Source organism: Schistosoma haematobium, chromosome 4 (genome assembly GCF_000699445.3).
Source record: "Schistosoma haematobium chromosome 4, whole genome shotgun sequence".
NCBI classification, from domain to species: Eukaryota; Metazoa; Platyhelminthes; class Trematoda; order Strigeidida; family Schistosomatidae; genus Schistosoma; species Schistosoma haematobium.
The window spans coordinates 28,747,632-28,773,795 of record NC_067199.1 but is presented as its reverse complement, the minus strand read 5'-3'; the positions used below and the strand labels follow the sequence as shown (position 1 = coordinate 28,773,795).

Below are 26,164 nucleotides of genomic sequence, written 5' to 3'. Positions count from 1 at the left end.
CATGTTTTTTGATTTATCTAACCAAAACTGTTTCTTTCTCGTTTCTAAGTGATTACCCTGAAAGTTACGCCAGCATATATGTGAATAATAGCAACACTCTAAGCCTGACATTTTTTCCGCAGTGGACATTGTATTGATACTGTGAACTTGGTTTGGATTGAAGCCTCAATAGGATAATGGATGCTCCCTGGAGTGAACTAAAATCGATTTAAATTAATATTTTACACAGAGACTTGTAAGTTACTTTTCGAGTTAGTACTTAAATCGGAAAGTATGAAACCATTAAAATTAAAATATCTACTTGTCTATTTTGTTTGTTGTCAATAACACAAAATATTACAATCTTATTTACTGGATAGGATTCTGCTTAAGGTGTTTACAAGGTTACTTAAATTTTCCTGATAATTCTGAAACCATACTAGAAATGATAGTAAAAGCATACTTTATGGATGACCTTAAAAAAAACTGAACCGAATTTCTGGCCAGTTCTAAACTAATCAGAAAGCAGCTTTTAAAAATAAGTAGTTTGTGAAAAAAAACGCTGAGATTACAGTGTGAATGGATTCTAGGTAATTAATGAATATATTAATGTCTTCTACCTGTTGTTCCGCCTGCGAGTTGAAGAAACAAAGAGATATTACTTCAACTGTGCTGTTAGAGACTATCCGTTTTCGCTAATCTTTAAAATGATCCAAAACCAGTTCTCACATTATTTTTCGTTAGGGATAGCACATTTAGGGTAATGGTTAGGGCTTTGGAGATTTATTCACAAAATGACAAATTAAAATTCCTCTGTTGTCGTATGTGTGAGTGAATTTCAGTCAAAAATACTGGAGTATATATTTGATCAGTTCATTCATAAAATGTAGTTCCATTAGGTATGCGTTTGTTTTAGGATTAAAGATTTAAAGTTAGAACATATGGATAATGCCGATTTGCCTGTTAAATACAATCAAAGGAGACAGAAGTAAAATTCTGATACACTAAACACTTACGATTTTAATCTATATCTGCAAAAACTGAATTTTTGCAGTCATTGTGAATGTTTTGAGCAGTACACAAAAGTACTTCCACTGCTCGTCACACATAGTATTTGAATTTCGCGCTGAAATTCAATTCTGATTGACTTGTCCCTAATGTATAATTTCACTGAAACCATTGTCGTAATTACTTTTTGAATGGAGTTTTCCATATTACTCTCATTCCATTTTCTGATTGACTTTCATTGCTTCTAGTTAGCTAAATTTCTATAGTCTTAAAGGTCATCTTTTTGTTTCTATATTACAGAGTTGAGCGAAATCATAACTTTGAACCACGTATACAATACAATTCACGGAAGCCTCAACAAAGCATACTATGAATACATTAATTAATTTTTGTTCAGGAAATAAGTTGGACAAGAGATATTTGCTTTCAATAGACAGCTTGATGATAAGTGAAATGTACAAAGTTTAGAAAATAACAACAAAATAAAATGTATCTTCGTTGGTCTAAACAAGTTAGTAACTATTTGATAGTGGTTGAATTCGACTATTGATCACAACCCGGTCAAACCATACTATTTTTTTCCATCAAATTTCACTATGACAATAGGAGACGGCTGTAAACTAGCGAAATCAGTTATCAGGATTCTCGCAGTGTGAATAAATCTAGAGTGATTCCATGATAAGCAGCGAAGAAGTACTATCGTGTATTTTTAAGCAGGATGATGACAACACATTTCAGAAATTCTCCTAATAGAAGTTTAGAAGTTGTAAGACAAATCTGTTAACAAATCTTTTACAAAATAAAGTAGTGTTACAAGTAGCAGAATTATTCAGAGTTTAACTGCAATCACACAAAAGTAAATTTATCTGATAATGAAATGTATAACAATCTGCTAGCAGATATCATTTGGTTAGTAGCAATCGCCCTTCATTTGTAAACTGATATATAATGTAGGTATGAAGCTCAATCATCAGGTCTCGATTTCATTGAGAGAACTGTGAAATCCGTATCATACAGGAGCTTATATTTGAAGTGACTTCTACACATGCTCATTTTTGTGGTCCATATTTTTATATGTAGACATCTAACTTTTCGTAAAACAAATCCTGTTCTTCTTTCCATTAGTTTTGTCTTCACTTGGAGATTCGTGTCAATAGTCTGATCTCGTATTCAGCAAAAACAGGGACTAAAGTAACAATACGTTTATCCATTGGTTTATTTACAATTCTAAAACCGTGTATTGTTCACGAGATGATTACCAGTAAAATCTATGTAATCAGCCCCTACCATCTTCTTCATTCCTCTTAATCACTCCATCTTTATGCATATTCGATTAATCACAATAGCTCTTGTCATTTCAGTTCAGTAATAAATATCTTTGGTAAGTGGAAACTGTCATACCATTACACTACATGTGTCATAATTAATAGCTTTTCGAAGTAAAACTGCCAAACACTTTCCAATTTATGACTGGGCAAGACAGAATAAACACTGAGCTTATTCAAATTCATCATCAACAGTTGAAAATGTTTTATTCACGGATTTGTCTATGCACAAATGTTGTCACCAAATATATGTGGTTGTTAAGAATTGATTAGTAACACCAGTTTGACGAGGCAATCATACTGACCGGTAAAAAAGTGATTCATCGAAGAAATATTAACAGAGAAATAATTATCAAAAGGTTCAGGTGAGCTCAAAATGATTATTAATGGAAGATATCTATAATGCATAACACCAAAATGAAAGTAGCAGAATAAGTGCCTAAAATCATATCATCCACTGCCCTAATGACATGCAATATGAAAATTCGGTACTTGTGTAAATAAGTATCATAAAATGTAAAGGCGCTTGTTATTGTTTTGACAAGTGTATACTTAATTCCATAAACATGCGTACAGGAAAAGATGTAATATTTGGAAAATGCAATATTTATGAGTACCACGTTTTGAGTATCGTGGTTAGTTGTGAAACATCAGGTACTTAGTGTTATAAAACACAGCTAGACTGAACATAACTGTTAATATATGATACAGTTAACAATATGCATGGTTTATACTGAAACAGAGTGTTTAACGTTAGAAATCATTGTACGGTGAACTTACCTGGATTTTGAAGATTTGAAACGCTAACGTAACCAATGGTAGTCAGTACGAAGTTGTCACCAACGAATTGTTGCGTATCTATTTTGTAACCTTCTGGGTATGTAGAGAATGTTGTAGGTAGCGTCAAAGATATATGTCCAATCGAAGCACTCAACACATCAGTCGTGAATGTGAACTATCAAACAATTTATTAGGAAACAACAGTAAGTATTTTTCTGTACGTGTATTTAAGGAAATAAATACGTTCAGTTTTGTATCGCGTGAACATACAAAGGTAAAGTGTTTATATACAGATATATCTACTCAATGTCCTACAACACTATGATGCATATTTAAATGTACTCGATTAATTTTGTCTGAACATGGATGATCTTAGATGTTGTAGAAGTTCTCTCGTTATCATATTGAATAATTACCTGTTTCGTACTTTATTGGTTTGTTAAAAATTTGCCACACTATTTGTTCAAACAATTAATAGTCTGTGAAACACTGATCTGGTATATTTAACAGAATTCGTATTATGAAATTGGATAATATTCATCAGGTCAAATACTTAAGAAAATTATGGTTGATATGACCATTGATATTAAAGAGAAATAGTGATAGCATTTCAGCTAAAACAACACACTGTCAATACCTAAAGTTGTCCCTATAAAAATGAGAATATAATCACCAGAATAATAAGTCTAGCAACTTCATTTCGTTCTATTTGGTCGATTATTCAACGTACTTCAAGTTTTTAAATGTTATATAGTCTTTGATTTTGATTTATGGCGGTACGATGATGTAAGATAAACCTTAATAGAGTTTTATTTTATTCACCCGTCCTTCTTTAAAACAGATCTTGTTTTTTCAAAAGAGTGGTTGATTATTCTTATATTTCTTCTAATGATTTAAAGGTTTATAAATGTATTCCAATATCATACCAGAAATTATCGGAAATTAATGGAAAACACTGAACGACATTCAGTGTATTTGTTGAGTGTGGTAAAGATAGAGGTGATGATTATAACATACTTGAATGTTGTTGATCTTGACAAATGATCTTGATTTAATTTATATGGTGTTTAATCCACGTAATTCATCTCACTTATTTACAGTGTCAGCTGAATCATTATATTCTTCAGCAGAGTAACTGAATAAGATCAGATTTTCACAGACATCTGACTATCAGGTTTTTACCATTTTGCAGCATCTGTACTCCTCTAGCTGATATTCTCTGGAGTAATTGTCATCAAAACCTGACACCTTTTCTATTTAGTTTGTAATTTTGAAGTGTTCATCAGGACCCGGTATGTTTTAATAGCCTCGTCTAGTTCTACTGAATTTATCATCACCGTTAGATTACAGATTTTTGTACGAAAACTAACCAATAATAATTATTATTCGAAAGAGCGAACTAAATATATGTATAATCTGTACTGAAGATTGAATCATAAGTGTTATTGATCACCAAATGAAATTTATCGTATTAGCGAAATCTGAGAGGAGGAAACAAACAGTCTTGATTACCGAATTTCCTGAACAATTTTTTTACTGTTAGTTAGGATCTGGATTACTATGATTGTAGTGTCAGTCATTATTTTAAGCCCATATATCTTATTCTAGCCTTCGAACATTCCATTCTATTCATTCTACTTGAGTCATATTTTGACCTTGTTAATTATTCGCTTACTAGCCTTGACTGTTTTTATATGAGCGTATATGTGTGCACACATCATATCCCATGACTCACTGAATGTTTGTAGCTTATTTTTGTCTGCCTATAAATATTCATTAACACCTGACTAAAAATGAGTTGGCTTACCAGCCATCTCCACCCTGCGTTGCTTCTCTTCCTCCTATTCCACTCACCACATATACAAAATATATGTATTCAAAATCCCATTCCCGTTATTTGACTTATTTAATTCCATTATTGGATAACGATTATATATGAGAATAGACGATAACAAACATTTATGCGATCTAAATAGGAGTCAGATCCACGGGCCACTAAATGATAACGAATTAGTGGTAAATTAAGGTAGGATACAGACTGTCAGCAATGACCAATTTTGTAAGAGAGAGGTTTTGATATAGTTAAGTGGATAAAAGCAAGTCTAGGTGATCGTTAAATAAATTCGTTACATGCCTTGTCTCTGAACGATGAACATCCTTTTGATCCTCAAAAGACAATAATATGCATCCACCTAGCTGTTGATATGTCTCGTGACATAAAAGCTTCATATATTTTCTATTGGTGATGTACAAATTAATTTTTCGCAATGAGTCACGTCATAGTATGTAACAATTAAGTAAATTGTTCAAGTATCATACTTATCACTCACCACATAATCGCCAATGGGTCTGCTTATAAAGTAGTCCACAGAATATTCATAAACCCCACCTAATTCCACTATCGGTGGGCACTTGGTAAAGTTAACTGAATCATATTGAATCGGACAGTTCGAGGAAACTCTCATGGGAATATCTACGGTAATCTTTGGAGTCAACAATGCCTCCATTCTGACTGTTAAATTGGTACCTATTGGTGGAATCGACATTTGAGGGAAAAGACCAACTTGGAATCGCATCCTAATACTGAAGTCATTTGAATCATTAGCAGGAGCGGATGAAACACTTATCTGACTTGTCATTGTGAACTCCGAAGACTACGGAAAACAATTAACTAAAGTGGATTAAGGGCTAGAATTCTCAGGAAATTATCCATTTTTATATCTATAATTTGGCACCGAAGATATGAGTTAATATCAACTTACGAAGATATACTACTGCAACTTCAAACCAGTTTAGACCCATTCACAGAACCGATTTTAAGCGATGTTGAGTCATTTGATGCGACATCTTTTATCATATATTTCCTCAAGTTTGTAGATTGACTACAATTATTTGGTATATCAACTCATCTATAACCAAAATCTAATTTATGGAATAAAACAAAGCAAATATAGAAAATCAGAAATTCTATCTATTACTGCTCCTTAAAATATGAACCTCACAAAGATGTTTCTACATCTTATCTGATCCTTTCTGTTTTAGTTCTTGTATTTTCCACTCCTTCGTCTCTCTAGAACTTTTACTCAGTGATGACTATAGTCTTATATTACAGTGTTTTCTTTCTTCTAATCTTGTAGATTATTCTGTTCTATTTACATTCACTTTTCAAATTCATACTCATAATGGGTTTTTGTATTCAGGTTTTCGATAGGTTGTTAAGATATGGAGATTATTGGATGAGACGTAAATCAGGAAGGTTTTTTAAGCGAAACTGAATTAAATTTTATACAAATTAAATATCCATTGTTATGAATCTTCATAATCTCACTGTGAGTATTTAATAGTTGATTTTAACTATTTAAAAACTTTTATTCTTTCGAGTACATAATCAGCATCAGCTGGCATTTTGAATATTTTTATATGAAACAGAACTTTGATATTTACTCTCAATCTTCAGTGAAATATGGAATAAGTCGTTGCACATATCGGTGTACTTTCCATAGTAACTTTTACCTAGTAGAATATTTTTAATTACAATGTAAGATATATTGAAGGCTAGGAGAAAAGCATTAGACGATATATCAGCTTCATGAGAGACTGTTAACTAAGGGTTATACCTATACACATAGTGAATTCAGAAAACCTGATTGTGTCTACATAATTTAATTCGAATTATCTAGAGATTTCTCATTTTTATACACATTTAATGCTTGTTAGACGAAGTGTATTTTACTATTAGTAAACATGAATCAAACTGGTCTGTTTACTATGTTTCCATGAGAAACGTTTATGTACATAACCATGTGCTATTGAAACCTACTAGATATGCTTCATTATTTTCTGAAGTGCAGTATCAATGGATATCCACAACCTAGAAACTTCCAGAAATTTTTTAACACATCACAACGAACAACCTCTAGTGACAGGAATCAAGAGGGGTCATATGTATATTTATCTGTACATTCCCTGTTACACATACATTTACAATCTCTAACAGAAAATGCTGTAAACAGTAAAATTAAACAAACTACATTCATATCCTTACCGAGGAATTATTGTTCAAGTATGTGAGATTACTAAACTTCACGGGATAATTATTTGCTATATTTGAACCGTTGTAGTAAGCAAACAAATATTGTATATATCCGTAATAGACATTATTTAGAGACGGACCAGAAAACTTCATGATCAAACTATTATTTCCAGGTGGAAGGACAATTACCGAATCAATAAACCATGTATCGAATAGACAATAATTTGGATTGTCCTGGATGTATACTCTGGAAAATGTGACATTGATAGTATTCGGTGGAAGTATGACGCTCTATAAAGAAGAAAAAATGACATTACTCATCTGAAAACCTCAAATCATAATTATTCTGGATAGTACACATCATGGTTATATATCTTACTGTGCACATTTGCTGAATCGTATCACAATGTCCTGATGAAAACACTATTTTATTTCATTAACATCGGAATTATTCAATCGAGTTCATTAATGAATGAAGGTTGCAATCTGAAACACCACATTGTTTTGTAGGATAAGTGACTGTGAAATACATACGAATTCAAAGACGATTATGCCTACTTACAACTCTTACTAATACCATTATTTTAAATTGTTTTCATACTTGGAATTAACACTTTTGACAAAAATGATTATTCGTAGCATTTTATGAGAGTTTGACGTTTATCTGATTTGGAGGTTATCTCCAGTGGTAACCTACCACTAATCGCGTTAGTATTCCGTTGTTGTTGTTTAAACATCAAGGCTCAGAACTATGACATAAGATTTGAAGAACCATTGATCATATTGCTATGCTTGTTTCAAAGAAACAGGTTACTACAGTGTCAACTGAAACAAATCATGAATCTCTTTCAGTGGCAGCTTACCAAATATGAAATCAATGACAAAAACTGCAGTTTCATTTTAAAAAATACTACAATAAACAGAGATCATACCCTCTTGACTGCAGTGATTTCACTTCCTGTTTCCTCGTCAGAATTATTTTCATCGATTAAAATGTTGACCGTTGCATCATCAGATATATTCAGTGAAGTATTTGCATTCCTAACTGTCACTTGAAAAGTGATGGTGTGATTATTCTTCATTGTTTCATAATCACTTTCAATTACTTTCAAAATACCGGTTGTTCCATCGATAGCTACTGGTAAGTAGTTTGAACCAGCTACAATGTTAAATTGAACACTTTCACACGATGCTAAGGAGGAGTTTTCATCACTCAGAGAAAGAATACCAATCAGACTTCCATTGATCCAGTTAGAAAACTTGGTTTCGAACGTGAATACTGTCTGAGTGAATTTTGGAATTCTATGTACTAAAATGGTAAGCATATAATCTCTACAAAGTTAATATTTCACAATACATATGTAAATGAGAAATGAGTTATGAATCATGGAATGGACAATATTTCTTCAACTGTAACCAATGCACAATACAAATGATCGAGCGTTTTTACAAATAGATGAATCAATTCATGAATAAATTTTGTTTAAGTTAACCAACTGACGATTTTCCAAGATTTCTTATAACAAGATGCGAAGTAAATTTGACTATAAGCTTATCAAGAAGTGTGACTTATTATCCATTCAGTGTAATGTTTATTTCTTATACAAGAAATTTAGTTAATGAAGAACTCAGGTGTGGAAGACCAATTTATTGTTCAATGCAAAATTACAGAGCTTTTCCATGAAATGTGAAAACCATTCATTGAACACTTCATTTCCAAATCCTACATCACTTATCCTTACCTCATTCATGATTCATCCATCTCTCAATGCCTTCACGCTTCCCCATTCTGTTTTATTCAGTTCTATCTCCACAAGCTTCTTTCGACAGACATTTGCACTTCTGATTGGCTTACATACTACTTATGTAGACAGTGATCAGTAGAATACACCACAGTAAATCTTATGAGTTTGAGATAAGAGTCTTTAGCATCATCTTGATAAGGAAATGATAGGATGTAACCAAATATTTATAAAACCGAACAGAAAATTGTCTTGTTATGAGCAATATTGACTAGTTAAACCATAAAAGACTGACTTACCTCGTTCTTCACAGGTTTTCCCAATCCAACATGTATTACATACACACGTTCCATTAATGCAGTGACCATTAACACAGTTCCTAGTCAAAAAGATTGTGTATTGTGGTCTTATCCACACAAATAATTTTGAATTTGTAGATAAGTGAAATTTATTATGCATGTTTCATTAACTTTAGTTTTAGTACGTGGAACTGACTTGCAGAAAACCATTAATTTGCTATTAAACATCAGTGATTTGAGTCTGGAGATGAGATACCAAGGTGTATACTTAGTACAACAAACTATTATCGGTACATTAGCTAAATATATCGGAATATGTACTATTTGGATATCTGTTCGACTTTGCTTATGATCTGGCCATCCTAAAATCGTAATTTAATGAATATCTCTGCACACTTTAATTTAATTGAATATTTAGTACTTCTACAAGTTTCTCCATCTTGCAAAGTTGATAAATCGAAACTAAGAGTAAAGAGCTTTGAATATGATTTCAATATGAAATCAATGACTGTATTTACTACACAATCAACAACAGATCATTAAGGTTTAGGATTTGTTCATTCAGTTCAACAATAAACAAAACTGAAAATAATGCCAATTATTAGCCTGAAATTTTTGAGAAGTGTGCTCAGCTTATTTTTAACTACCATTCTTATACGCAATTGATGTGATATTCCAAACAAACAGAAACGTCAGCAAACATGCTTATATCAAGATAACGCATTAGCATTAATGGTTGACTAAAGATCAACTAAGTTCCACCTTTACTTTAGACAGTCTGAATATTTTAAATTGTCTTTTGTATATTACTGAACAGTTTTCGCACTTACCAAAAATATTGAAAGTATTAAAATCGACAGTCAGTGAAACTATGGATAGACTATTTCGAGAAACTTTATCTTCAGCACTGTCTTTCATCGAACGTTATGTAGAAAGTTATATCATTCAACTGAAATGTCTCCAGGCCAATACTCTTAATTAGTTTAGAACCGTCATTTAAACTAATTAAGTCGAGATGTGTTTAGTAGTTATGATTACTTTCATCTTTTCTATGGGCTTTCTATGTGTTAGCTTCTAGAGGTGATCCTTTCCTCATTTGATTTATTATCAATTAGTTGCCTGTCTTTAGGCTCAGTTACTGATTTAAATAGACTGAGAATATGTTTGTGGTTAGTTTGCACAGTAATCATTTGCAATTTAGTTCACGTATATCGAATGGTAGAACAAACGTGTTTGGGATGTAGTATTGATACAGAAGATTGAAGATATTGCTCTACTACTTGTTTGTAACACAGTTTAATTTGACTGTGATTATGGTTGACCGCTTCCTCTATCGTTTTTGTCATATTAGTTCAATTGGCTTAGTGATTGTGAATTCTAGACATAAATAGTTAATAAACGATGTCTATACTGTATACCACAAGTGAAATAAATGTCATGTAACTGCTCAGTACAAACAATTATACCACATTTTGTGTTATTTATGCATCTATATCACACAGGAAGTTATTAGGTGGTTGAAGATAGTCGGTAGGAAACGCTGGTTGTGTGTTCTTCGGAGCTTGTTAGAAGCTAAGTAAACCATAGATTTATGTCACCACTAAGAACTAAACATACATGATATCACCGATTATTCGGTAACCAATCACTCCTGTTTATTAATAAGCCTCTAATTAACAAAGGACACTTAGAGAGAATCATATAAATATTTATTACCATCATTACTTTGATCATAAACCATTATTATTCTTTCAACAGACTTACGATGAATTATTTTCACACAATTTTGACGATTGTTCAGATGATCCATGAACTACTGAATGCAATATATTAGTTTAAACCTAAACAATCACTCATCAACTTACAAACAGTATGAATCAGTATAATGATCAAATCTGTTGGAATTCTTTGATAGACTATCATTATGTATGAATGTGGAAATGTAAGTCAAACGAAGGTGATGATGATGATGAAATTTTGGGTTCAACTTTGTTTAAAATATTTTCGGATGATTTAACTGATTTCAGTCAGTAGCTAAATTAATTTCAAGTAAACCTGAATTCATTTAAATAGTTGCAAAATATGTAGTCGTTTCAACCAATCAGAATGCAGTCACTGGATTTTGGGTAGTTGCACCTATTTATTCTAATCCCTAATAACCAAAGAAATCTATTGACAGTCCATATATTTGTCATATGAATGGATTTTTCAATAAAAAATCTTAAACACTCCAATAGCAACAATTATTCCTACATACTCTTATACTGACCAAAAACATAATGATGATGACTAGTCTTCAGTATTTTGGGCGATGATGAGTTGAAAGCATGAAGTGAACCTGGGACGAAACTGTAGTGAATTGTACTACTTGCAAAGTTGTCCTTAAGGTAAGTGAAAAAAACTAACACTTTGGTAACCAGGTGACTGAAAAAAACATTGTTTTATGCTGACCTGATAAGTGAACAATGCAAAATGGTGTTCTATAATAGGTCGTTGATATCTTGTTTTATTTAACCCAACAATTGCTCTTTACTGAAACAATTCATATCTGTCATATTGTAATAAAGCATTGTTATAATTTAGCCTGCAGATAATTTAAGGACAACAAATTGAATGAATATAAGCCACCGGCATTTAAGCTTTTCTATTGTCTATCTGATATGCTTCAGTGAATAAATGTTCTTTCACTATTATTTTCATTATATTTATTACGTTACGGAGACATAGTAGTTAAAGTGAATTAACTTTCCGTGTCACACCTTGCAATTGTTTGTAATAAATAACTACAATAAGGAACAAGAATTAAAGTGATCTACCACCATGTTAAACGCACCCTTTATAATAGTGTGGTTAAAACTGTTGTTTGCTTTTAATAATTCAACTGAAAATGTATTTATTTATTGAATTAATTACAGTCAATTAGTTCGCACTGTTTTATTCCGAGTTTGAATTTCTCAGATGCACCAATGTAGTCCAACTAAGAGAAATGTATTCCAGTTGAAGGTGTTGATCCGACATGTGTGATTGAAAACATCAAGTAATGAAACAACACTTTGCATTCTTGCTCAGTTCGAGTTACTGGATATTACATAGATCATCACAATTCTGTGAAATAGAGGTAGAAAATGATTATAAAGATCAAGCTATGTTTAGCACTGCATTTGTGAAAATATTTAGACAAATTTATATGGATTTCCCCAGTAAGAAATGGTCACGAAATAGGTGACGACAAAATTCTCGACCAACATGGCTTTCTGATACGCTACTTGTCTGATAAAGACGTGATTTGTCAGAACAAACAAACAGCAAAATATTGCATACAAAATTAATTGACAATAGGAAAAACACAACCTGACCTACGAAAGCATGTGATCTGGTGACATTGCTGACAAACCACTGTCAAATGTCTGAAACACGTCCAATTAGATGTGCTTTTTAAATTTCACTCGTTTGTGTATGATTTCCTACTATCAAATCTCATTTTCTGTGTTGTAAACGGGGAATTAAGAAGCCCAGACAATTACGAACGCTATTTTCTTGGGACGTTATTGCATTTCATTCAAACCTTGTAAAACACATATTTATTTTTGTCCCTATCTTATTCTACATAACACGAGCTTTCGTTCTATGTATCATTCACTAGCATACCTTTTTTTGTTCCGAAAATATTGTAATTTAAACATAATATTTTGCACTGTATTTTCTACCCTAATTCCCTGTTTCGGGCATAACTGTATTTTTCCAAATTATTGTACGTCGTGGTCAAGATATTCACTTATTTATTCATGTACATTTTTGTACTAATCCGAATTTAGAGAATCCAGAGTTCAGTGTTCCAACTGTCTTGTCTTCTTTCACTTGCGTGCTTGCCAGCCAATCAGAATTTAGAATAGTTCTCTCTACCACATCTCAAACACACACGTATTAGACTCAAGGTTAAGCCGCTCAGCCTAACGCGTCAAGGTCATAATTTAGACTAGACAGATCAGTGTGAAGTCATAACAAGTATCACGGGGTAAAAGCGATTCAAGGTCATAACATTCTGATTTAACAGTTCAAAAGTCCACATTATCTGGGGATTTTGGGCTGTACATCTTAATATCAGTCTAGATATTTTGTTTCTTTCTATTTATCATTTTATATGCACATAGTCAGGACTACTTATCTAGGCAGTAGAACGGAAATTTCATAAACTACAAAATTGTATTTTATAGAATCCAACACCTGAGTAGTACTGATTAATCCTAACGTTTCCAATCACAATAACCTAAAAGCTAATCAAAATCCGATTTATAATTTCACACTAAGTAACATTGACTCTCCACACTCACATATTTTGGAATACGACTATATTTTACAAACAAAAAAACTTCATTGTCAAACGCTGTTCAGTTAGAACTTATACTCGTAGATAAATCACCTGAACACACACGAAAATGGAAAGTTTGGGGATGTTTGTTTTATTAATGAAGACATGTATTAGCATAATCCATTGTGTTAACTTTCACTTCAGGTCTGACAGTTAAATGATAGTGAAATGTCTAAATAGATAGGATTACTTACGTCATAACCACACCAACTTCCGAAACCCATAGATCTACTGTAGGTTAACAGTTTTATTATTTTCATGAGAAGTCCCTAATTCGTTCTTATAATAAATTATCTAATCAAATTCTAATAGCAAACAGATTTGAAGCTAACTTCATAAAACAATGAAATGCATAATACTACATTCCACTAAACTCTGCATGTAGCTCTCCTAGAGATACCGCCGCTCCCAAGCCTGAGTAAAGGAGGAGGGTTGGGGATGAGGTCGGCAACCCTATCCCGTAGAAAAATGTCATGCTAAAATACGCCAACCAGATTCAACAAATTAATCTCTTCCCTGGGATTTGAAGGAAGAATTATGACGCCTCATGACGAATGAGGATATGTGTTAACCCAATCCATTGTGTTAACTTTCACTTCAGGTCTGACAGTTATATGACAGTGAAATGCCAAAATAGATAGGATTACTTATGTAGTAAAAACTTTCAATTCATTTGAAAACTTACATGACTTTTAAGTATTCTGTTAGTCATAACATTTCAGAACTTTTTTTTATTATTGATTGTTAATAAACGAACTCCCATATGAATTATGAAGATTGGATAATACGTTGTGATCAGAAACACATATTGGATAGTATATTTTAAAATGCATATTTTCATATGTGTTACTTATTTACGCCTGTTACCCCTGACCATGAAGTTCATAATTCAACTTAACGTAAACCTGATTCAAGTTAACATTGCAAACTAGTCATCAAAACACCAAATTTTGTACAACAATCCTAAATTCACATGCTACGACTTTGAACGATGAACATTGCCGTAAATCTGGTGTTTAGTGTGTTTTCTATTCTCCGTCCATATTCACTTCTCTCCGACTCTTTTGCGTATTGTTTTATACTACTTTTTTATATTCAGTAAATAGTAGTATTCCTAGTAGTTCTCACACATATGTTGTATCGCAAGTTTGTCCTGTAAGATTCTGAGATATTTACATATACTTATAACATTTATTGTTTTTATCATCAATCATTGTAAAAGTTATCCACAATTTTGTACATTTGTTTAAACCTTGTTTAAACGCAACGGTTTCCACATTGTTTGCACTTGGTTCGTTTTTGCTTGTTGATAAACTGTTACGAAGTTTAGACGCAGCTAACAGCTGTCTTTTGCACTATCGAAGCCATTTCTTATTTCATACAAAAGGACATGGTAAACGCAGTAGACACCTCACAAGTTGAGATTTGTAACTAAGTTTTGTATATTATTCAACAAAGAACCGCCATTTTAGACAAATCGTTGAATCTCCATTGGATGAATTGGACGCTTCGATAGAACTAACACCTGGCCAGTTTTCGCATTAATAATTGGCACTTATTCACTGAGTAATGATGGATAGTGGCTAGGAGTGCAATCCAGGACGCCCGTCTCGTCCTATCTGGGACTCGTCGGCCGGATGTACCTGCATCTTAGATTTGATGTTCACTCTAGGAACCGAACCCAGTACAATCCGCTTCAAACGCCATCGTGTTATCCACTTAGCTTCTGAGTCCTGATAGTCACCTTTGCGTTTCCCATCACAATAAGCTGTAGCGTGGAGTCGAGTCGCAACTGACTGTGAACACCACTACCGATAAAATCCCCCGTAAGCCAAATATCAGAGGGCAGTTGATGGCTGTAATCGAGATGTATGTGTTGGCGATCTCGTAGTATCGAAAGGATACCGAGATCGTGCCAAAGGAATACAAGCGTGGTTACCAAGCGTAACCGAACCCGTGCAAGGTCACAATCAGTCGAAGGATAATGGAGCAGTAATTTGGCTGTCTTTAGCACAGTTAGACAAACGAGCACAGTAAAACAATCACAGGTAAAATTGGTTATAATAATGATTGTTTCCATCAAAGCTATCGCGTTCTCTTGATGAAAGTAGGTCACTACAGGAGTCCCCGCTAGAAAAAGTTTACACTTTCGATGAGTAGCGGTTTAATTCGTGCGACTGATCGGCAAACGTGTGATTGTAGGACGAGAGGATTGGCGGTACAGGAAGAGATCGTTGATCCTCGAGTGACCTTCGAAGGTCGAATCTCGCAGGAGGCGAGGTCGTAGATGCGCACTGCTGAGGAGTCCAACAACAGGACGAAACGGCCGTCCAGTGCTCCCAGGTTTTCCATGGTGGTCCAGCTTCGATTGACTCATCATTATTGAGTTTTTTAAATTATGGTTTTGCAATTTTAAATTCTAATCAGTTATTATTACTAACTTATACGAGTTTTCTTGATTATTGTTCAGTTTATTATTATGACCTTTATCTTTGTCGTTTTTCTTTATATCTGACCCATATATCATTTTCTTCCTTACCCCTTGATTAGTACGTAACCTCATTTGTTATTTAGTTTCGAATCCATTTTGGTGATGCAATCTTCACTATCCTCCTATAGACATATATTTTCCATATAACTATATATATGAAAGTACAGCCTAAATAAATGATTTCGTCGAAAAAAAATTTCCTTCACTGAATTCTTTTTGTCTCTTATCTTTGTTTCATTATTATCATTATTATTATTGGTTTAACTTCATTATTAGTCTCCCGAATACACTATACATTTACTTCGAATTCATCCCAATTTACTATTCCCTACTAAATACATGTAAACGTTTCACACAATGTAGTCTTCTAGTAAATATTTGATTGAATTAGTAATTGCACCATTATTTCTCTCACCCAATCGGACTCAATTATTCTGATCATGAAGCGTATAGTTTCACTTAACGTAAACCTGATTTAAGTTCACATTGCATACGAGTCGTCAAAATATTATATTTTATGTGACAATCCTAAATTCACATGCTATGACTGTAAACGATGTACATTTCCCTAAACCTGGTCAGTTTTCTCATTAATTATTGCAATTTATTGAAATGAATATTTTTCCTTTATATTATTAGTCTTTTAATATGATGGGGATTTTGAAACAATACGCTAAGTATATTTTGTCATGAGCTTTCACAATGTCATAATGGGTTCATCACATTTGGTTTTTGTTCACACATTCAACATCAACCAATATTTGTGCGCTTTGTTACAGAAATATGTTGCAAAGGAAACTTTGGTGGATGTGTATTTCATCTTCATAGATTATGGATACTAATTTCATTCTTCCAAATGTTTAATGAAGAACTTCATTCAAATGAATTCTCTCATTTTCAAGTAATTTGATGACAAGCAGAATAAATGAAAATCAGTTAATCTACTAGATGGTTGACCATGTTAGCCATAAATGACCGAGAATTAAAGGAACCAGGGCATTTGTATGCGTTTTCTAATCGACATGTATTTTAAATCGATTCTGGTTATTAGGATGAAGGAAGTGAATAGTGCTTTTGAAATGTACCTCTCGTTACCACCTCTTTTAATGGTACTAAAAAAATTAAGATGGAATTGGGCAGTAATATGTAGACATTTGATTCCCACAATCAACTATAATGTTCCTGAAATAGATCTTAGAATAGGTTCATTATTCACAAAGTAGACAAATAAAAAACACGTTACTTCCATAGAAACTGTGATAAACAAAATGGAAGTTTTTCTCTACTGCATAGGCAGGTGTCAACATTCTTGATTTTTCACTTTTCCTGCCTATTGATTCCACATCTCTACGTATTGCTAACAATGAGGAGAGATGAATTCCTAAAAGGTTGACCCCATAAGACGAAAGTGCAGTGGGAAACTAACTACTGGAGATGGGTGGCAATAAACAGACTTCAAAATCCTATTGACTCATCATGCTAACTGACACTTAACGTAACGTCCGTGATACGTTGAGTGAGAAATTGATTTCAACAGAAAAAGTTTATCTAGAACCTATTGTCTAAAAGGGTTTTTCGATGCAAAACAAGAAAGAAACTTAAATAATGACCCCAGAAATTTCGTTTTCTAGATGTACATTAAATGAGTCTGAAATTTTAGACTGGTAAAACTTTCGGTGTACTTAACAGCGTTATGTCCGAAGCAACTACGGGTACATTCTTTGCATCAAAACTAAGGACAACTATCAAAACAAAAATCTATCTTTCATATCATTAAAAGATAAGGCCATATGTGATAAGTCTTCTTAATTTGAACGCTTTATTCGGTTCCTATGCTATCCTGGTAACCCGCAAGCTAGAACTACGAAGCGACCTGAACTCGAGAGAAAAGGCGCAAAATAAGCGAAAAACACTTTACTTAAAGGTTCATTTTTTGTACAGAAAAACACAGGTATTTATAGATGTTAACATTTGTTAAATCGAAATCACACTTTGGCCAATCCGCTAGAAGACATATTATGCTACTGACCAATAGTAGCATGCCACGTTGACATTCTAGAAAGCTCCATCATGCTTTGATTGGCTAGGACTCTTCGGCTCCTCTAAGGCCTCTGGAGGCTCCGTCGCAGTTCTCGGAAAGCCGGCGTTTATCTGTCAGTTCATTTACATCTGTGGAGCGAGATGCATGAATCAGAGTCAGTGTTCGCTTTCAACACTTTTATAGGGGCATTATGCTGTTTGATTCTTAAGGGCACAGTGAAAAACGGTTAGAGGTCCCATTCTTGAATATCTAGCAAGCTGTAATCATGTGAATGAATTGGTAACTGTCTATAAGGTTTACCTGAATCTTCGACCACCGCCTTTTGAAACAACACGTGCTTTATGTAAACCACAATTTTATTTGTATGAGTAGTATGGTCTGGCTTTTTGTACTATGGCCTTAAGCTGTTATTGTTTTATTATCTATCTTTTCGAAAAATTGTATCGCAAAATGTCCCTATCTAATTTTAAGGGTGTAAGATTTTTTATTTTCCTTCTCCTCAACATCCATCTGTACCTTCATACATACAATTGTACAGCTTCATACAAAATTCATTGAAATGTCCATCCAGTGCTTCCAGGTTCTCAATGGTAGTCTTGCTTAGATCAACTGGTGAATTTGACTGTTGAAAAGTGATAGGTCTGCTAGATTTCATTTGTTTTAATGTTACAATGAGAGTAAAAGTGTAATGTTTGTTCTGTAAAAAATATTTATTTTGAGATATCAATAAGCAGTTACATTTGTTTTGTAAGTTAATAGTCCAAGCAGATCTCTGAATAGTTTAACAACATACAGGTTTCCTTCACAAGTTTACAGTTGATTTCATGCGGCCAGGTAATAAGAAAATCTCGATTTAAGCACTTACATGTAGTACAAAAATATCTCACAATATTTTAAAACTAGTCCTTATTTGTACATAAAAGTGTAGAATATGTGCTATTCAATGACTGGAGTACTAAATACAAGGCCTTTTGCGTTATCACAAATGATAAATTCGACAACAAATTCACTGTTGACTTTCTTGTTCGTCGTATGGCTACTGACTAATTATTCAGTAGGCATCAAAAATATATATAAATATTCTAACCATAGTTGTCCCAACCGTAAAATAATCCGTACCATTATGATTTACTGTAAAATTTAAGAACTGAATATTTATGAAATGTTAAGCGGTGTTTGTAGAGAAAATACCTCGAAAACATTAATCCTTTTCGAATCGGTTTCTAAAACGCTTCACTGAACTAATTGAAGTAGTCAGGAATGATATTTTGAAAGTACAACATGGAATTTTACTATTCCAAAGCAACCATTGAGCACATGTGCTTTTTTGCTTTTCAATCAATAATTCACTATGATAAATATTAATGTATGCAGAGGCCATCAAAAGGATTGTTTGACAATCCTGCATTCCGTGATATCAGTGTATTGTGCATCAAGTCATGAGGCGGCCTGCTTGAGCATCTGGGCTACCTGTTCCTGCCATCTAGATATTTCAACAAGTTATCTATTGTTGTTTGTTTTAATAGATCATTATGTTTATTAATCGCATAACCTATTCTGCTGCGTTTCTGAAAAGTGTACAACCTTACTTTGTCAAAGTTACAGAAAACTCAATAAGAGACAATATGGTTGCTGGCAATGTACAACGAAAAGAATGTACATTATTCAGTTGTTCATTAACTGAAGTGCTAACATCTAACTGGCGATTCCTCAATATTTATCGCCAGGACCGACCAAGAAGAAAGAAACGGAAACTTGTTGAAATACTTTGCGCTGAGAATTGTATATTGTACCAAAATTATAATATTGAATAAAGCCAATAATAATAATAATAATAATAATAATAATAATAATAATAATAATAATTTAGTATCAAGTCGTTCACTTCGAAACATATCTTATGACTATTTCAATCCCTTTCACCTTCACAAAAAAGATAACTACTTAATTGGAAATCCAGTTTCCTCAGCTTTGCCATTTCTTTTTGAATGAAAAAGTCTGGAGCGAATCTGTCTGTTATTATATTTTCATACTGAATAAAAACATAATCCACTCGATCTTCAATTCATTGTTTGACATTTTCGTTGCACCGTGTACTTACAATATACAGCTCGATAGTATGAACCCGAAATCAATTACTGTATTACATAATAACAATAATATAACAATATGCTAAACAGTGGTATCTCAATGCATATTTTGAAGTTATTATTCAGATAACGAGTTTCATTAAAGAGCATTTAGTATGCACATAACTTTTAAGATGTTAAAATACTTAGGATGTAGGTCTAATATTTATCACGAATTCATTGATCTTAATCGATATATTTTGTAGTGGATTGTATGTGGTGCGGCGTATGCGTTTTATATGTGCATGTAACTTGAAATTGCTAACGGAAACTTCTACACCTAAGTGTAATTTTGAGATGACTCGACATGTCTGCTCATTCTATGATTGCATGTAATTCATGCTAGCAAGCGTGCCCATCTATGCCTAGGTGTTTATCACTCGAATATTTCTGACATCTGAATTTAATGAGTGTATGTGTTAACAACATATTTGGAATAGATCCACGTTTCTCCACTGATGAACTGATCAACAGCTCATCGGAGTTTTGGGTTTGCATAAAGGCTTCCGAAATTGATAGGAAAGTATAGTGTAGACTAAAGTGTGTCCGTCTGCACTACGTGATAATAATGATTCCTATAATTATTATTGCAATGGAAAAACACATGTAATCAAATTCTCATTTATTAGTACATTCAGTGGAATAACAACATACTTCCTCATAAATATTGAATTAGACATTTGGATTTTATTTATATTTTCCCTGATAACACATCTATCTGGCTTGCCATTATTTGACTACAACAGTCAGATAAAGTTGAATGTCAACTCGCATATTATAACTAACCTAATTCAGAATAACAGTTATAATTATCTTGACAATTTAGTTTCTTAGTTAATAGTTTCCGCCTATCAGGCATCACTTCTCAATGTTCATTGAAGACAAATATTTCTTATTATTTCTGCTTATCCTTAACTAATTAATAGTTTTATGAATTAATTACATAAATGAATGTCATTAAACAAGTTAGTCTGTTTCTAAGAATTTGTCAAAAATCAAAATCATTTGAATGAACAAGCTTATCTCGTCATTGTAATATCACTATTATCTAGAAACATGTTTGGAGAGTATCTAATTATTGACTGATTAACACATCTGTAGTGGCATTGGACAATAGCCACACAATCCACAAAGCTGTGAACACGAGACTACTCAGAAAATAGATATTCAATATTTAACGCGGAGAAATACCTAACAATGGAGAAGGCGCGAACAATGAATTGAATGGACTGGAGTTGATCGAGTGGCATGGCTCGGCCATGCAGGCGTGGTCTCTATTCATATTAAATATATTGTTCCTTCTCTAACTTAACCTTGTCCTTCATCATGTATTGGTAATTGATACGATACAGTGAGTTGGCGTAGTCGACGGTGTGACTTCCACGTAAGATCTTATAGATTAGGCAGTTATATCATGACGAATCTACAAATGTAGGATTAGGTCTATTATTAGAGCAGTACTAATATCGTAGTAGATCATAATCCTACATTGGTGAGCCCAACTAAAGAAACGCAACCTATTATTATTAATCCTTATTTCCACTTCAACTTTCTCGATCGATTTTATATTTATGTTAACCCTGTATTCCAATAGTCCTCTGATTAATGCTCACATGCATTATCGTGATGTTATATTGATTAGTCCTCATGACAAACTAGCTCAATCGATAATAAAAACTGGTCGTCTATATTAACTAATTAGCTTTGATGATTTGTTAACAAGCTGTAATAGCATTTACATGCTTCAGCGACATAGGCTTGTTTAAGCATCAAGCTCTAGCAAATATGACCAGTAAATAACGCAAATATACATTGACTAACAATGCAGCAAGGACTAAACAGTTACCTGGATCTAATATTCAGTGTTCCTTATCTTATTACCTCATCCTGTTTTAAACTATACACTATTCTGTAATATCTTTTCTTCCGACCACTGCCTGCCTAATTTCATATTCTCGAGTTCCATTGCTAAACAACGAGGATGACTACTCCAAAAACATACGGTGAGTTCCAGCTATAAGTTTTCTGCAATCATAAGTTCATTTTAGATGGCACACACACAATTATCTGGATTCTTTCGATTGTTCTGATCAGAGCGAGTCCCAAAGACCTCAACAGCATCAAGCACCCTGGAAGTGATTGCCATACTGTATGTTTTATTCTGGATGCTTTTGGATCATTACTACTCCTCACGAATGGCGTTATATATGTCGTCCACTGAATAATCTAATTTTCAAAAATAATCCAGGCGAGTTCAACTATTTTACTTAATGATTTTTTTAATTAACATGTATATGTTTTCCGGTTCCTTTTGCTATATATTTGTAAGTGTCCCTAGGCTAAATGCAGTAACTTCTTATGGAATGTTTATAACACATCATATTCCTGCCTGAAGTTTCACAAGCAGTCTAAACTTTAAAATTATTTTCTGGTCATGTTCATTATTTTTAAATCGTCATATACGTCAACAACCTGCATGTTAACCTGGCCCATACATACGTTACACTATATCTCCATGTCTTATAAATTTAGAAATCATCTGAATCGCCTTTAACATTTATCAATAAACCCATCATAGTCGTTGTTGCTAATCGTATTTGGGTTTATGGATTGGTTTATCATATTAGCAGCCTAAAATGCGAACATAGTTTAGATAATAAGATTAAAAATTTAGGTACTATCAACTGCACTAGTGAAATAACTAAATCCCCAAGTAGCTGTTGGCTAAACAAACGTTTAAAATCAAAACTCCGTAGCCTACTAGAATTAACACTAAACGAATATTTCTGAATTAAAATTTATAATTAAATTAGGCGTCTCGGATTCTTTAACGTTATAAATTTCTGATAATTTCGAATCACCTAAATCAACAATACCTATTTTTCTACTGACTAATCCTCAATCAACACTATAACTAGCTAAACGTAATAGTTTCAGGATATCGTCATAAAGCATTGTCATAACTTGACAATCACGTAATATGACTGATAAAATTAATGAAACTATTAACGAAATCGGTCAACAAATTGACTTATAATTACCATTACATGGTGTTGTTTTCTTGGTATCTTCATCCATCACAGATGATTACAGTATGTTTCTCTCTCAGTTGCTCATTCAGTAAATATATCAAAACCTTGTCAGTCTAATTGATGGTTTAGCGACACAATCATGCATGCAAATAATCAGTATAAGCAGTCGAGCAAATCTCCTGCAAACTGAAAACATCAATGTCGAATTTACCCCAACACTGACTAAGGTTCAAGCCATTATCATAGACATGAGTTGGGAGTGTACTCCCCCTGGTTACAACTTATGTTCTCCCTGATAATCACATGAGCATCACTCACTATTAATCATCTTGTAAAAACTTATTTAGCTAAATACATTTTGCAGCACCACATCACTTCGTAATATGACACAGGTCTAACTGATTTTAATAACTTGTAACCACTATATCTCAATTGAATCGTATTCCGCCTTATGATAAACTGCATACTTGCAACTAACTTGTATGCCCAATCAGCCGGCGAGTATAAATATAAATAAATAGTCTATCGCAGATCAGAACATTGAGTCTAGAGCATGTCTCTTACGAACACACTCATGTTTAACGATTTTTCCTAGCTATCTGTCCAAAATCCATATAATTATCACTCATGTATTTAAATTTTATTCTGATAACCGTTCATGTGTATTAGTAGTATTACTAAATTCTATCACGGTCAAGTAAAAATGAGGTTGAGAAAATCTCCCCGTAACTAAATAAACCGTATCAAACTAACTGGAACACTAGTTGGAATTCTTCTCCACGGTATACTTTTGTTCCTTCAGTTAGCCTACTAATACAGATGCGATTGGAATTCAACTCATATGGACAACTTACCGGCATAATCGTTATCCGATTTCAAATTTAAACCAAAACTAATACCAATATTAACATTTCTACAATATTCATTATTTTAATATTTCTAAACACAAAATAATTATTAACACGCATCGTTTTATTATTATTATTATAAATCTCATTTTTTATAGTTCAAATAATCTTCACCCAAATTTTCATTTCAAGCGTTTTAAGCATGAAGGCAGATATTTTAAAATTATTACATGTATTTCCCAATCAGATGCTGCCGCTTTCTTTTTGATTTATCTTTCAGCTTACCAATACCCGGAGGATTCTTATTATCCTTGGTAACCTCCGGCGCGCGACGATCCCATCCAATTTGGTATCGAACCAACATCACGTTGATTCTGGTGGGAGAGTAGTGTAGTGGCATTGGACAATAGCCACACAATCCACAAAGCTGTGAACACGAGACTACTCAGAAAATAGATATTCAATATTTAACGCGGAGAAATACCTAACAATGGAGAAGGCGCGAACAATGAATTGAATGGACTGGAGTTGATCGAGTGGCATGGCTCGGCCATGCAGGCGTGGTCTCTATTCATATTAAATATATTGTTCCTTCTCTAACTTAACCTTGTCCTTCATCATGTATTGGTAATTGATACGATACAGTGAGTTGGCGTAGTCGATGGTGTGACTTCCACGTAAGATCTTATAGATTAGGCAGTTATATCATGACAAATCTACAAATTTAGGATTAGGTCTATTATTAGAGCAGTACTAATATCGTAGTAGATCATAATCCTACACATCCACTAATTACAAACAGCCATCATAGATCCTTTATTACAATGAGATAACGGCTAGTGGATAATTTCATTCTGTGCACTTTTATTATAAGTTCAATCAGATGTTGAGATTCATGTATGATTTACTCGAACACCTTCTTAATGAGATTAGAATTAAAACTTCGATGAATTCGGAGTGAGACATTCATCTCTGTGTCTGCTTGATAAATAGGAATACATCTTCTTTACCAAATAAAATTCATTGTTTCATGTAATGATCCAATATTTCAAATAATAAAGGAGGTTGCGTAATGATCATTTGGGTTAAAGAAGAATAGGGAGATACAGGTCAGAAATTCATAGTATCATATTTTACTATGCTTTCTATAATTATGGATGAGTTTCCACTGATAATACGTGTCTAATTATATTTCTATAAGCAGGTGCTACATGTTGCATGTAACAAAAACTACTGTTATACCTTTAATATACATTTTAAATAATGACTTGGTTCACTAATTTTAGGAATTTTGTTAGATATGAGTTTTACAGTCAACTATCACTATTCATTGACCAAAGTTAGCTTGAGATATTTATTATTCTGAATTATTGAACTGAATCAGACGAAATTTTGACCATATGATTTCCAAACACCAACATCATGTCATTTGAAGTCTGATTGGGACATGGAATGATTATTGTTTTTACCTGATGGAATATCTATATATATATGAGGATGAGAAATAATTGAACAAAGGGCTTTTTACTTGTATACTTTGAGTCAGAAAACTTGTCTCTGTTATTTTTAATGAACAGATATGAAGTTCCTGTGATCTTCATCGACATTGTGGTGAAGGATTCTGATTTTGTGTTTTCATTAGGTGATAAGGAAAGAATATTTAGTGAATTTATTCAGTGTTTTACCTAGACTTATTGTACAGTGCTTAAAAAGGCAGTGATGTTCTTGTTAGATCGTTCTGTCGATGTACGTGTGTTTAAATTATCGAATAAATGTATAAATAGGAAAAAAATGTGACCGAATTTAGGAATCTGTGCTATACTTAGATTCTCAATATGTAGCAAGTATATATTCCTAAGTTGTTTACTTCAGATACCTTCATATTAGTTAAGCTGTTAGTAGCTTATCAACCTTATTTCTACTGGAAGTAAGAGTACGGTTTAATATTTTCTTATTGTTATATCTTGTGACCGCCGATTAGAGAGCAGTGACTTATCGATCGGATCAATGACGCGTAAAACATGTGCGAGCAGCCTAGAGTTCTGATTGGTCATGCTTTCAACCTAGCCCGACCATTTAAGTCCAGAA

At 33.2% G+C, this 26,164-nt stretch overlaps 1 protein-coding gene across 1 annotated transcript in view; it reads right to left on the bottom strand.

Annotated features, from left to right (window-relative positions):
- JMJD6_3 (jumonji domain-containing protein 6) overlaps window positions 1-26,164 on the bottom strand; it is a gene marked incomplete at both ends in the record, with an annotated part of 120,091 nt that overhangs the window by 8,624 nt on the left and 85,303 nt on the right. The gene's annotated exons all lie outside the window — the stretch shown is intronic.